Genomic DNA, 16,068 nt, shown 5'->3' on the forward strand with positions numbered 1-16,068 from the left:
ATTTTTCTAATATAAATCTAATTTAAGCGAAACCACTAATATTATGTATAACCCGCTTGGGGTCAAGTAAAACAGAAGATGCATATGAAGAGGGTAAAAGAGTAATTTTCAGTCCTAGAGAGAGAGAAAAAAAGAAACAAGGATGAATTTCAAATTGAAATCCTTCGACAAAAAAAAGAACATGGCCAATAATGGACCAGAAACATAACCCTAAGGAAACCCATTGAGGGTAGATGCACATAATGACCCAAAGATGGCAGCAAAATATCTGTAAACGAAATTAAGTTATTTTAAAAGTAAAATATTGAGAATTGGAACAATTATTCTTTAAATGGGGAGTATTGTGGTAAAGCTTTCTAATTTAGTTAATTATTAATTTAGTAAAAATATATAAGACGCAAATATGAAGTTTTGAAATACCACTTTTTATTAAGATAAGGAACATATCCTGATAAGTTCTGTTTAACGGGAAATTGAGAAATTACCACTTCCTAGCGATTACGTGGGAAGGTGTGGTTGATAAAAATGTATAAAAGATACATTTTATCGGAAGGAAAAATCTTATACTAACTTTATGCCGGACTGACCTCTGGTCCGTTGTTTCTAGAAATACCTTGGAACTTTGTTTTATCATTGTAAGTGTCTAAATATCTATTTATATATTATTGGTGTTTTTGAGACCTGTGGTCTACTTGGGACAGCCAGTCCCAGTAGACAGAATATATCTGATTATATTATAGGTTAAATGAATAAAAGTATTGTATTTTAGACAACCTTTCTACGATCTACTTTTAGCTTCTCGAACATATCCAGTCGGTACGCCTCATTAGTTCGGTCATAGCCTAAGGCACGCTACAAAAGTTTAATTACCTTAGGGCCAGAGTTTATATCCCCTATAAAGGGAGAATAAAGGCATCTACAACCCCCAATACCATAGAATAACACGTCACAACACTTTTTTCTTCTCTTTTTTCTCTTCTTTTTTATTTTATTCTCTAAGTTTTCTTCTTATTTTGTATAGCGGACTTATAACTACTTCCTTTTTCTTCTCATTTTCTCTTCTTTTTTATTTTTTTTGTCTCTAGGTTTTCTTCTTATTTTGTATACCGGACTTATAACTACTTACTTTTTTTTCTCTTCTTTTTTGTTGTCTCTAGGTTTTCTTCTTATTTTGTATAGCGGACTTATAACTACTTCTTTTTTTTCTGCTTACTATAAGGGCGGCTGGATGAAGATAGGGGCGACGTTTTTTTTTAAAAAGCTGTGAATAATTACGTTTTTTGTTATTTTTATAATAATACGAAATGGTAACTCTAACTACGAACTACTCATACTCCGACTCCGAACTGCTAACTCTGATAAAAACCATACACATTTTATGGAATATTTACTACTTCTTTTTTCTTCTCTTTTTTTCTTATTTTTTATTTTTTGTCTCTAAGTTTTCTTCTTATTTTGTATAGCGGACTTATAACTACTTCCTTTTTCTTCTCTTTTTCTATTCTTTTAATTTTTTTTTTCTCTAAGTTTTATTCTTATTTTGTATAGCGGACTTATAACTTATTCCTTTTTCTTCTCTTTTTCTATTATTTTAATTTTTTTTGTCTCTAATTTTTCTTATTATTTTGTATATAGGACTTATAAATAATTTTTTTTATTCTATTTATTTATATTTTTTTATTTTTTGTCTTTAATTTTTATTATTAATTTTTATATGGGCCTTATAACTTGTTCTTTTCTCTTCTCCTTTTCTTTTGTTTTTTATTTTTTGTCTCTAAGTTTTCTTCTTATTTTGTATAGCGGACTTCTAACTACTTCTTTTTACTTCCCTTTTTTCTCTTCCTTTTTAATTTTTTTGTCTATAAGTTTTCTTATTATTTTGTATAGAGGACTTAAAACTACTTCTTTTTACTTCTCTTTTTTCTCTTCTTTTATTTTTTGTCTCTAAGTGTTATTACTATTTTGTATATTGGACTTTTATCTACTTCTTTTTTATTCTCTTTTTTATCTTGTGTTTTATTTTATTATATAATTTTTCTTATTATTTTTTATATAGGACTTATTACTAATTCATTTTTATTCTCTTTTTCTCTTCTTTTTATTTTTTTTTATCTAATTTTTCGTATGATTTTTTATATCTTAATTATAAATAATTCTTTTTTATTCTATTTTTTATATTGTCTTTTAATTTTTTTCTCTATGTTTTCTTCTTATTTTGTATAGCGGACTTATAACTACTTCTTTTTTTCTGCTTACGCTAAGGGCGGCTGGATGAAGATAGGGGCGACGTTTTTTTTTCACTCGCTGTGAATAATTCCGTTTTTTATTATTTTTATCAGACTCCGAACTGGTAACTCTAAATCCGAACTACTCATACTCCGACTCCGAACTGCTAACTCTGATAAAAACCATACACATTTTATGGAATATTTACTACTTCTTTTTTCTTCTCTTTTTTTCTTATTTTTTATTTTTTGTCTCTAAGTTTTCTTCTTATTTTGTATATAGGACTTATAAATACTTTCTTTTTCTTATATGTTTATCTTATTTTAATTTTTTTTTTCTCTAATTTTTATTATTATTTTTTATAGCGGACTTCTAAATGATTCATTTTTCTTCTCTTTTTCTCTTCTTTTTTATTTTTTGTCTAAGTTTTATTCTTATTTTGTATATAGGACTTCTAACTACTTTTTTTTCTTATCTTTTTTTCTATTTTTTTATTTTTTGTCTTTAAGTTTTATTATTAATTTGTAGAGTGGACTTATAACTCATTCTTTTCTCTTCTAATGTTATTTTTTTTTTTATTTTTTGTCTCTAAGTTTTCTTATTATTTTTTATATAGGACTTCTAACTCCTTCTTTTTCCTTAACTTTTTTCTCTTACTTTTTAATTTTTTTTTATATAATTTTTATTATTATTTTTTATATATTACTTATTAATAATTATTTGTAATTCTATTTTTTATATTATTTTATATTTTTTCTCTAATTGTTATTACTATTTTTTGTATATCTGAATTTTAACTACTTATGTTTTATTATATTTTTTATATTCTTTTTTATTTTATTATATAATTTTTCTTATTATTTTTTATATCGGAATTATTACTACTTCATTTTTATTCTATTTTTATCTTCTTTTTATTTTTTTGTCTCTAAGTTTTCTTATGATTTTTTATATAGGACTTATAACTACTTCTTTTTTATTCTCTTTTTTATCTTGTCTTTTATTTTTTGTCTCTAGGTTTTCTTCTTATTTTGTATAGCGGACTTATAACTACTTTTTTTCTGCTTACGCTAAGGGCGGCTGGATGAAGATAGGGGCGAGATGTTAACGTTTTTTTCACTCGTTATAAATAATCCCGTTTTTTATTATTGTTCTCAGACTCCGAACTGGTAACTCTAACTCCGAACTGCTCATACTCCGACTCCGACTCCGAACTGCTAACTCAGATAAAAATCATACTCATTTTATGGAATATTTACTTAGTGTAATTTCGTTTGAGACATTCAAAAGGTGATTTTAACGATGTTTGATGATGAGCATTTAATGATTGTTTATTATCCTTTTAATATTCACTGAACAATCATGAGTCGAAAGAAGCACAATACCTGTATAAGCAAAATTGGCAACGGGGTGATATTGAAGAGGTAACAGCCCAAACCCCATTCTAGGCCCTCCAATGATGCAGATTAAAATTTCTTGACATATTTTGATAAAAAAAAACTAACGATATAGACTAGTGACACTATTTGATGAAATTATATAAACAAAATTACCAAATTTGGTGAAGGATGATGAAAAAATCAAAACACTGATGGGAGGCCATTTACAAATTTTACGGAACAGGTCGAAAAGGTAGTCGAAATGGCAACATCGCAAATGAAATTACCAGCCATTCCGAAGCCAAAGGGGTGTAGTATGTCTACATGAGCAAAATTTTGGAAAATACAGTAAAAAAAAGCAGTATCGCAAGTCTAATCAGCAAGCTGTCGTGAGTTGAAAGAAGAACAGCTTGTCTATACGTGCGTGGTTGTGGAAGGGAGAAATAGTATTGGATAGACACGGGCCTAATGGTCTTACATTGAGCTCTCTATTTATACAGATTGGACTTTTTTCTTAACAAAAACTGGACTGATGTGATTTATCGTCAGAGGGCCAGGTGCACCCCGCCGCCGCGCTATCTATTCACAGAAAAGTGATTTTAAAACAACGCAGGAATCCTGTGGCCCCTTCTAAACTGTCAGATGTCTCCCAACAATGGCAGTTGAGAATTCGATTCACTCTCTTTCATTACTTTTGGCTCATCAGTTGCGTTCTGTTCAGTGCTTCCACTATCCCCGAATTTTCGGGGACTTCCTAAAAATTTTCGTAAAAATGGAGCGGCAAAAACGCTTGGGCCTAGAAGCGTCGATGCTTTAAATCCGGCCCTGGGAATGAGCCCTTGGGCTACACATTAGACTCTCAAATCATACGAATTGAAGCGATATTGTAAGTCCGAATTATCACCATTGAAAGTCAAAAGGTAAAATATTTCTTTATAAGTGAATTTGGGGTTGCGGGGAGGTAATAATGGACGAGGGAGAGAGGGGAACAACAGTAAAGACTTCACTTTGGACCATCCAATCATAGAGGTTAGAATTTGTTGCAAACTATGATTTTCAACAATCCGGAACTAACGATAAAGGCTAACAAAAATATTAAATTAAATACTATTTTAAAAAGAATATTACGCTTACAAAAAAAGAACTAAAGCCAGGGATACTTGTATTGCGTAACTTCCGGTACTGATGGTAAAAGTAGTCAAAATAACATTATTCCAAGTCAAAACAGTCAACCATCATCAGTCAGAAGAGGGGCAGTATTTCTATATAAGCGAGGCTGGTGTGTCAAGAGGTAGTATTGGACTGGTACAGGCCCAAGGGCCCCACTTTGGGTACTCCAAACATAGAGATTTCTGTTGATTTCTATGTCAAAAGAGATTAGAGATTTCTATGTCAAAAGATTTCTTTCTTGGCCGCCAGGGTCTTGCTTTGAGGGGTCATGACGAATCAGAAACATCTGCAAACCGGGTTAATTTGGTTGAATTGATGGAGGAAATGTCTAAAGGTGACGAAAAGCTGAAGGCCAAGTTACAGCGCCGATATGGTCACTATTGCAGTCATCAGTACCAAAATGACGCAGTTACACTGATAGGAAATGCCTTGCGCCAAGATATTATTTCAGAAGTAAAATTAGCTAATTACTTTGCTATTCTTGTCGACGAGACAAAAGACGTTTCTAGAAAAGAACAATTAGCGATCCTACTCAGGTACATATCAAATGGAAAAGTAGTGGAGTAACCAATCGGCTGCTATCACATGCACAAATTAGACGCCGAGAGCTTATCCACCTCGATTTGTGAAACAATAGAAAAGCTAGGTGTAGATTCAATGCTGTGTATTGCCCAATGTTATGATGGCGCATCTGTCATGAGTTGGGAATTAAACGGAGTTCAAGCACAGTTTAGGGAGAAGGTGCCTCATGCAGTTTATGTACACTTTCACGCCCACAGATTGAACTTGGTTTTGACTGACTGCCTAAAAAATATCAGCGAACTTTCTGAATTTTTCTCTGTGATGCAAAGACTTTACGCATTTATATCATGCAGCAATACTCGTCACGAGCTATTTGTGGAATCCCAGCGTATTAGCGGGCAAACAGTCTTGGAGCTAGAGAGGACCGTCCAGACTCGCTGGTTTTACGCAGTCCGCTCTATTTCGAAGGTGAAGGCCAGATTTGATTGTATTGTTGCTGTGCTTGCCGCAGTCTCTGATAGTTCCAACGGCGAGGCAGCGTGTGAAGCAAAAGGACTACTGGACAAAATCAACTCTGCCTCTTTTGTTTCAACTTTACACATAATGGAAAAAGTATTAGTCATTGTAAATTATTTATCAGAGCAACTTCAATCCGGAAGTTTGTTGATTTATAAGGCACTTGCACTGATTTCTGGGACATTTTAGACACTCCAAAAGCTGAGAAATGATAACGATTGGAACAACTTAAGCAAAAACATATCTGAATTCTTAGCTTTAAACGATATCCAGGAATCGAAATCTCCACAATCTAAAACCAGTGCTCGAAATGAGAGAAATCAAGCCATTTCCATTCGTCTCAAAGCCTTTCTTTCAAACTCAACAACCGGTAAACGCAATATCAGTCAGCCAGTTAAATCAGACTGCGGTAAACTTCTGTACTTTGAGGTAATAGGTCGTTTCACGAGTGAGATGGACCAACGTTTCATGCAGAATATGCCTCTGCTTGACGCTTTATCTGCCTTCGACCCCTCAAGTTCCAATTTTCTCGAACTTTCGAAAGTGGAAAGAGTTATGTGTCATTATCAAGAGATTCTCGGTGTCGACGACCATGCCATAGAATCCCAGCTTTCTCTTGCAGAGCTGCATCTGTCAAAAAGTGATATTTCAAAAATGGATCTTCTTCGAGCTATCGAAATCTTATCCGACCTCACAGTTGCCTATTCTGCTGTGCTAAAACAGATGAAGCTACTTGCTACTTTGAATGTGACCACTGCTATCATTTAACTATTCTTCTCGCAATTTGGGCGTGTTAAGGAATATATGCGATTGATGACGGCAAACGACAGACTCATTGATCTCTTGATAATGGCCGTTGAAAAACAGGAGGTAAAGAAACTGGATTTAGATAGAGTCGACGATTTTGCCAAGCAACGACCTCGTCGCTATCCCCTGTTTTAGGTTTATTTGCTCAATGTTGTTCTTTTTTTTGACTCTTAATTAAAAAAAAATCGAAAAAAAATCCTTGCCCCCCCCCCTACATTTTCGTGAATTGGCGCCACTGAGCAATCTAGAATTTGACCAATAAACTTGATTTTGATAGATGACGATCGTAGAGCAGAATCTAGTTTCACGTTTATTCCAACTGTTGTTGTAGTTGTGCTGTCTGGATGTTCAATAGGAGGATAAACTATTAGATCGTCATCAACTGCCTATAAGGTAGTTTATATTAAAGCTATGTCTTCATTAAGAAGCCTAGTTTTTTTTTCTTTTCTATGCTTTGATTTTCTTTTCATAGCATTTTTATCTTTTTTTTCACCAAGATTCACCACCATTTATTACTGGAGGTAATACTACTGGCTTTGACCACTATTAAAAAAAAACAACAAAAAAAAAACAAACAAATTTTTTCAACTGAAAGTAGGGAGCAACATTAAAACTTATAACGAACAGAAATTATTATATAAATTAGGGAGTTGTTTCCTCCTCAGTACCTCACTCTTTACGCTGAAGTTTGACTTTTTGTTCCAATTATTTAACAATAAGTTAAAATACACAAGGACCGGTTAATTAAGATTATAAGCTTTTTACAAATTCAAAAAACACTTTAGCGTAAAGAGTGGGGTACTGAGCAGGGGTGACCTCCCTCATTTACGTAATAATTTCTGTTCATTTTAATTTTTAATTTTGCTTGTTACTCTCAATTAAAAAAAACTTCTTTTTTTTAATTTAAATTCTGATAGTTTTTTAATTAATACTGGGAAATCTAGCTCCCCCTCTCATGGAAGTTTCCCTTCCCCCACGAACCATCCTTCAGGAAACTATCATCCCACGAAAACCCCCCCACACTCAATCCCCCCCCCCCGAAATAAAAACAACCGGTTTACATACCAAAAGCCAATAAGATATGTAAGGACTGGGCAAAGTTCATAACGTTCAGTCATTTCCTACCGGGGATTGGGGGGGTAATGTCATCCTCAATTACATCTTTATTATATATTTCATTATGGCTAGTTAAAAGGGATTTCCAAAATTTTGGATGGTAAATTTTTGCGTAAATTGGTAGGGGCTGGGTGGGAGGATAGCTGCCCTCCCGTATTTTTGGTCACTTAAAAAGGACACTAGAATTTTCTATTTCCGATCAAACGAGCCCTCTCTCGATCTTCTGGGATCACTGGTTTGATACGATCACCCCTGAGAAAAAAAACACAAAAAAAGCAAACAAATAAACAAGCATGATCTTGCTTCTGGCAAAAAACTCAAAATTCTACATTTTTGTACATAGAAGCTTTCAACCTCTACAGTAGGGTTCTCTTTTTTTCTGAAGCTAATTGTTTGTTTTTTATTAAAATCGGTTGCTTCCTTTAGGGTTTTTCCCCCCCCCCTTTTCAAAATTAGGTAAATTTTCTCAGGCTCGTAACTTTTGTTTTGTAACATTAAACTTCATGAATTTCATATATTTTAAATAAGCATCAAAATACAATTCTTTCGGTGTATCTATTATTGTCAAGATTCTGTTTCTTACCGTTTCGGTTACTATTGAGCCGCATAGCTCCTTACGTACAGTTTGTTTTCACGAGCTGTTAGATACTATTCAAGCGTTAACACCATGGATGGTTAGACCTTATAACAAGGAAGTCAAAGCGAAACAGCCCCCTTCCTCTGGACCCGTCTTTGATATATTCGTAATTAAAAAGTTAGATTTTCTAAGGGTGTTTTTAACTTGTTTTGAAATAACAAAGTTTTAAAGCAAAATAGCACCTGTTTGGTGCTATTTGTTTTTTTCTTGTTTTGCTGGGCTTTACACATGTTTTTGTCAATTTTTTTTTATCCGGCTTCCGTTCTTACCATAAACATCATCTGCATATGTTGGTATTTTTGATTAGAAACTGCAATTCTTAGTTTTCCCAATTTTTAAGATACATAAATTGTCTAAGTTTCCACTTATTCAAACAATAAAATTTCATTATCACTGTCCTTGGAATCTTAACAACTATCCTTCTGAGGGAGGTATTCTACCTAGATTATATGTTGGCTATATCAAGAAAAGGTTCTACACACGACTGAAAGTTCGTGACTACACCAGGTGAAATGTTCATACATTATATCTCAGCCACCGCAATATATTGTACAAGGAAATACTACAGGAAAACAGTCAAACAGGTATTTGCAATGGATAAATGGATCGTAAAGCATAATTTCTTATTACGTTTACAATATTTAAACTGTTGTATTTTGGGGGTTTTGGGGGCGGGGAGGTACCTAGGATAGGTCAGGTTACGTATTTAATATATGCTATGATTTACCCAAACATATATACCCGGGTATATTCTGGAAAAATATACCCGACAAATGTCATGCTGTTTATCATCGTGTTGTCATTATGAATGAAAAAAAAACATTTCCGAAAACGTATTAATTAAAAAAAATTAAAATCAATATTTAAATTAATATAATAATAAATTTAAACATAAAATACCCAAACCAAAACACGACCACAAATTACTATTAAAGAATAAATGAAACACAAAAAACACAGAAATTAAGTAAACACGCGTAGCAAAAACATCCCCCCGGTCAGGGCCGTTAATAGCCCAACTTCTTCTTTTTTGGGGGGGGGGAGGGCTGTAGTTCACCGACTGGATGATAATCTATAACGACTGTTTTAACCACAAAGTAAAAAAATGCACATTTATAATACGAAACTTGGGATCGCAATTAAGCCCAAAGAATCATGTAATCTGAAGAAGAATAGCTGCTTAGTTCTTTTTCCCATAAAAAGCGTATGAACAACGACATGGTGACCTAGTGAAGAATGGAGCAATATATTAGGATAAAAGTGATAATATGATTTATACACAAAAAGATCTCAGAAGTGAAAAATCGGCAAATTTAGATTAAAATACACAGCCAAAACCTTCAGTTAAAAATTCAAACGTCTTGGTTTGGAATCCAGACCGACTTTCAGTAATTCTTCGAGTTGCAGCTCGTCTGTAACGTCAGTCTTGCAGCACATCATGAAAAGGTGACGTCCAAACGGTCATCGTCCATTGTTGTGCTTAAACGTATCATGAACAGTTTCAGTTTCCTAAAACTTCTTTCTGTTGTGGCCACAGTTGGTAGTGCTGTTGCAAATCACTGGTAAACTGACCAGAGAGTCAGAAATATCAATTTGACAGTGGTAATTTCAAGGAATAGTCCCTCAAAGACGGTATGGCTTTGTTGCTTTCAACCCCAGTCCTGGCCAAAAAGTGTTTGAAAGCCTTTAGTTCTAACAATTAGTTCCACGGGATCTAAGCCTTTTCCAGTAAACATCTTCATGAGTACGGAAAGGCATTCATAGCTGTCATCCATTTTGCCCAGTAAAATTTGGTATGCTGGCCGCAGAAAAGATGAGTTGTCGTAGATTTCGACATCCCGGCCGGTCACTAGGGCTCTAAGGACACGGTAAAGCTCCTTAGCATAGCACAATTTCCAGTCATCTATCGGGTTGGCTCCAGAATTACAAATGCCTCTGAATAACGAGCAGGCGGACGCCCAGGACAGTGTTTAAGTTAGAAGTCGTCATTGACTATTGAACCAAATTTTTCTGCTTTGGGGGTTAATTTGTTTCAGCACGAAGATACAGCGAAGAATTTGGAACTGGAATCCTTGGTCTTTGATTAAATTATTTGAGCAAGACTTTGGACTTATATTATATTTTGGCTGAAAGAGCAACGCTATCTATGAACAGATTCTACACTATCAGCTTTACTATGTTCCATGTTCTTCATTTAACCGAATGAAAAATCGTGGCGCCATCCGTAAAATCAGAACATGTGTTGGTAAAACCGTTGCATTAACCGACCAAGATTGAGATTTTGGTAGACGTCATGTCATTATTTTCATGTTCTTTATTTAACCGATATAGAGAATAGTGGCACCGTCCGTAAATCACTGCACGAGTTGGTATAACTGCTAGATTTACTGACTGAGAGTGAAGTTTTGGTAGACATCATATCATGTTTTTCATGTTCTTTATTCAACCGATCGAAAAATTTTTGGCTCCATCCGTAAATTCACAACACAATTCGGTAAAACTGCTACATTTACTAATCTAGATTGAGATTTGATTAAATTTTGATATCCGTATTTTCATGTTCTTTAACCGAATGGGAAATGTGGCACCAACCGTAAAATCACAGCACGACTCAGTGAAACCACTGCATTTACCGACCAAGATAGGTATTTCGGTATATGTCATGTCAGTATCAGTATACTTACCAATAAAATGTTTCATTGTATGCAATGGGCAAATTTCCAAACTTACAGCTCTTTCATAGCGAGGTATCTTTAAATTTTGTTAACTAAAAAAAAAAAAAAAATCCCAGTATAAAGGAAATAACATGTTTTATTTATTTGTTTTTTTCAATGAAAGTTTTTGCAAATATTAAATACTATTCTTAGGTTTCAGTTATCATTCGTTGTTCAAAGCGAAAGGACCTGTGGTGATTTGTATTACATTATCTAAAACCTGTTACCTACAAAAGCGCAGTGACCTATTGAATCAAATTGGATATGATTTGTTTTACATAATTAATGAATAATGAAATTGATATTGAATGAAATTGGATACAATTTTTTTGGATATTTGGACGGATGAACCGATGATAAGGTGATTCATAAGCTCGCGTTGACCTACCTATTCAAAGTTAAGTGTAGTTTTTTGTCTATTTGATAATACATTTCAATGGTTCAGTTCGAAAAGGATGCTGTTGTTCTAGCAAAATACAGAAGTTATCCACCATGGCCCTGCCGAGTGTTGGACATAATTAAGGCCAAGAACAATAAAATATCTTACGTTGTATTTTGTTACGGAAGCCATGAAATCGTGACAACAACAGCCTCACAGTTTTCGAACTTTGTTAGCATTTCAAAGGAGGCTAAGAAGAAAAATGAATTAGGCGTTGCGAACGCTTTTGCGGAATTAGCTGATTTTCCTCATAAGCATCTTGAGATTACTGGTTCGAGTTTACCAAATACATCGGTGAATTCAGTAAACTCTGTTTTATCGGACTTGGACACACTTAAATCCAGTCTCCGTAATGATATTTAAAAATAAGTTTGAAAAAATGTTGTAATGTAAAATAGTGCGTATATGGTTAACTCTATCTTTTATCAGATTCACGACTCTATACTCGTTCAGTATTCAGCTAAGTTTGATGAGATTGAAAACAAACTACGGGCTCTACAAAACGCAACCCTAGCCCTGGAAAATTGGTTTTAACAGCTTTAAGCACTTATTTATGATATCGAGCAGTAAAAACGACTGAATCAGCTCGTATTTCATGGTGTTGACCACAGTGGGGGTCTTCCCATCTCTAAGTGTGTATTGAATGTGATTACAGATAAAATGCAAATTTCTGATTTTTCTTCGACCGCAATAGTTTCTGTATTTAAATTTCGAGCAAATTATACTGATTCGGACACCATTGTAAATGCACAAAAGCGTCCTTTGCCTGTGTTGGTTACGTTCAAATAGGCTGAAATTGCAAGAAAAGTGTTTGCATGTAAGTCAAAGCTTGCTCGGTCGGGAATTTTTGTCACCGAGTACCTAACATTAAAAAAGAAACAGATTCTTGACTTGGCTAAGAGTAAGCTTGGAAACAGAAATGTTTGGTCGAATAACGGGACAATTTTTGGAAAAAACTCAGTGGGAGAGATCCGTAAAATTCGAGCTATGGCTGAAGTGGTTTGTCTGCCGAATCTGACCTTATAATTTTGTGTTGTGTAAATTTTGTTGTTGAATTACTTTTATGCTTGTTGTCCCTTTTTTATTTTATAGGCAAATTTTCCGTTCCTTTCGTTTTTTTTTCCCTTCTTCTTTCTGCCTATCAGTATGTTTTTTTGTCGTAAAGGTAATCACCCTCTTCAATGAGTGCGAATATATATTATGACCCTTTGAATGAATTTGAAAAAAACCGGTTTATTCTTGGAAGCCAAGCTCGTGACACACTTGCGGGGGATGATGAATGCATAGATAATTTTTCGTTGAATTGTCGCCCTAGTAATTATGTGAATCCAAATAATCTTTATGACTATTCAAATCCTGCGAGTGCAGAAAGAGCGATCGTTTTCTGGAATTGTCAAGGTCTAAGAACGGCATATTCTTCTTTATGTGAGATTTTAAGTTCGCTAGATAAGAAACCGTGTATTGTAGGCCTTTGTGAGACATTTGTTTCTAGCAAGTCACTTCCATGGGATTTTTCTTTCCCAGGATATATTTGCGAGCGAAGAGAACGGACAACCATGGAGCGGGGCGGTCTAGGCCTTTTGATTAGTGAAGGTACCCAATATTGGGTTAGGGATGACCTTTCCCAGTGGCTTGAAGGTGGGATCGAAACACTTTTCATTGAAATAAAAAATGAAGGAGAAAGGAACTTGATTTTGGGATTAGTTTACAAAAATCCGTCATGTGATATTAGTTTTTTTCTTGATGAATTTGAACCATTGTTAGATAAAATTAATAATGAAAATAAAAACAAATTTATGATGGGAAATTTTAATATAGATTTACTAAAAAGAGCGATTAGCTTATATTTTGTTAATATGATGGTGTCACATGATAGTTTTCCTCTTGTGACTATTCCAACTCGGATTTCGCATCTCTCGGCATCTTTAATTTATAATTTTTTCGTTAATGGTGGATTGCTTGAAAGATCCCAAGCAGATGTGGTCGTGTCCGACGGCTCGGATCACCTTCTTTTAATAAGTAAAATAAAGCTAAACCAGTCAAAGGAAAATAAACGAAATGAAAGGACTTCGTTTTACCGTGAAATGAATAATAAAAACCTAAAGAGTTTCGCACATATGGTAGATGAAACAAATTTCTAGCGTGCAATAAAGGAAAAGTGTCCAAATACTGCATATGAGCTATTCAGTGAGATAGTGACGAATGTAATGAATGAAACATGTCCCTTGCGAAGAATAAACCCTCATAGAAATTTTCCTAAGAAAACATGGATATCAAAAGCTATTTTAGTTTCAATAAATCAGAAAAAAAAACTTTACGTGAATTATTTAAAGGATCATTCAGATGATAGTCTTATAAAATTCAAGAGATTTCGGAATATTTTAAATTCAGTAAAACGGAATGCTCAGAAACTTTATTTCCAAAATGAATTTCATGAAAATCAAGGGGATATGAAAAATACATGGAAAACAATAAATAAACTTTTGGGTAAATTTCAGAGTAAGGAGGAGGTGAGAGTCATGGAGACAACAGGAGGTCGTCTTACTGATTCTCAAGACATATCTGAATTTCTGTGTGGTTATTTTGCAAATGAAGGAAAAAAACTTTGCGATCAAGCGCGGGCTAAACTACACACATCTGCGAGTTTTGGATCTGTCGTTAAAAGACAGCCTGTAAGTCAGAATTCCTTTGAGTTTGCAAGGTCTTCGGAACGGGAAGTGGCACGATTCTTGGGTACGATGAAGTCAAGCTCTAGCGGGATGGACGAGTTTTCACTGAAACTCATAAAGGCCGCAAAAACGAGTGTCTTACCTGTGTTGACGCACCTCATCAACCTTTCTTTAGATCTTGGAGTCTTCCCGGAAGCACTAAAGATTGCAAGAGTGATTCCTCTTCATAAAGGAGGGAACAAAGATGACCCATCGAATCGAAGACCTATATCTAGTCTCCCATTTTTCTCTAAGTTATATGAGAAAGTGGTATATGCCCAGTTAAGTTATTATATTGAAAAGAATAAAAGTCTAATGGAAAATCAATTTGGGTTCAGAAAAGTGCTATATACGGATACAGTAGTTCTGAAATTGGTTGATTGGATTAGTGATGCATTTGAAGCTGGTCTCATACCCGCGGCTGTGTTTTTGGATATGAAAAAAGCGTTCGATACGGTGGACCACTCAGAGCTTATTCAAGCTCTTGACTCGAGTGGGGTGAAGGGTTCAAGTCTGGAGTGGTTTTCATCGTATCTACACAATCGGTATCAGATAGTTCAGAATGGGTCATCTTTATCTTCAAAAAATAAAGTAGAGTGTGGGGCCCCACAAGGGTCAATCTTGGGACCTCTACTTTTCATTATTTTCACTGATCGAGTGAAACATTACCTGTCAGAGGCTGGTGTCATCCTGTTTGCAGATGACACTTTTTTTTTTCTGGCAGCGCCTTCACTTGATGTTTTATATAATAAAATTCATAATGCAGTTTCTGAATTTCTAACTTTTTCTCAGCAAAATATGTTAACCCTAAACTTTTCTAAAACCTTTTTCATGATATTTTCTAGACTTTCTTCTAGTGCTGGAAATGATCATATCACGGTTCAAGAAAATGTGATAAAGAGAGTAGCAACAACGAAGTATTTGGGGTTTTTAATTGATGAAAAACTGTCGTGGAAAAACCATTCAAGTGCAATAGCTGAAAAATTAAGCAGAGGCCTTGGGGTGATACGAAGAATTAAAAATCTAGTCCCAAAAAGGATCCTGAAAATGATTTATTTTTCTATATTTTACCCATATATTAGCTACGGATGCTATATATGGGCAATTAATTTTGTTACATGTTTCAAAAGAGTACAAAAACTTCAGAATAGAGCTGTAAAATTATTATCTGAATTTGATGATTCTGATGAGGTTCCTGCTTATGAGCATTTTAAAAAGAATAAGTTAATGGATGTATCCCAAATTCGAGATTACCAGGTCGCGATTTTCTCGTATAAATATTTGAATCAGCTGCTCACCCCTGCTTTTGAAAATATTTTTACTTTTAATAGAAACCTTCATGATCATAATACAAGAAAAGCTGATGACTTAACTCATGAGTTTAGGAGCACCACTCGAGCATCTTTTATGATTTACCATTATGGTCCCCAGATTTGGAATATATTGCCCGAGTGTGTGAAAAATGCGCCTAGTCTTCCGGCCTTCAAGTCACGGTCAAAGAAGTTTCTTTTATCTCGTGAGTGAATTTGGTGTTATGCCCACTCCAGGTTGTCATTCTATTTAAGGTATTTCCCTGATTTAGCTTGCTTTTTTTCTTTTTTCTTTTTTTTTCTATCTACTTCTTGTCTTTTCCTCTTTCTCTCTTTTTTCCTTTATTCCTTCATCAGATAATTTTCTTGTGTGTTGAGTAGCAAGGTATGAATGTTATTTTAATTAGCTGAGAGTGATAACCTCGCTTGCCCTTTCAAGCTTATTGTCTTTCTTGGAAGGCGAAAGGCGAATAGTGTTTGTTTTCTTTTTTAATAAATGTATATCTCATATCTCATCTAAAATC

Source organism: Artemia sp. Qi Xiang Cuo, chromosome 10, assembly GCF_049724085.1.
Source record: "Artemia sp. Qi Xiang Cuo chromosome 10, ASM4972408v1, whole genome shotgun sequence".
Lineage (NCBI taxonomy): Eukaryota > Metazoa > Arthropoda > Branchiopoda > Anostraca > Artemiidae > Artemia > Artemia sp. Qi Xiang Cuo.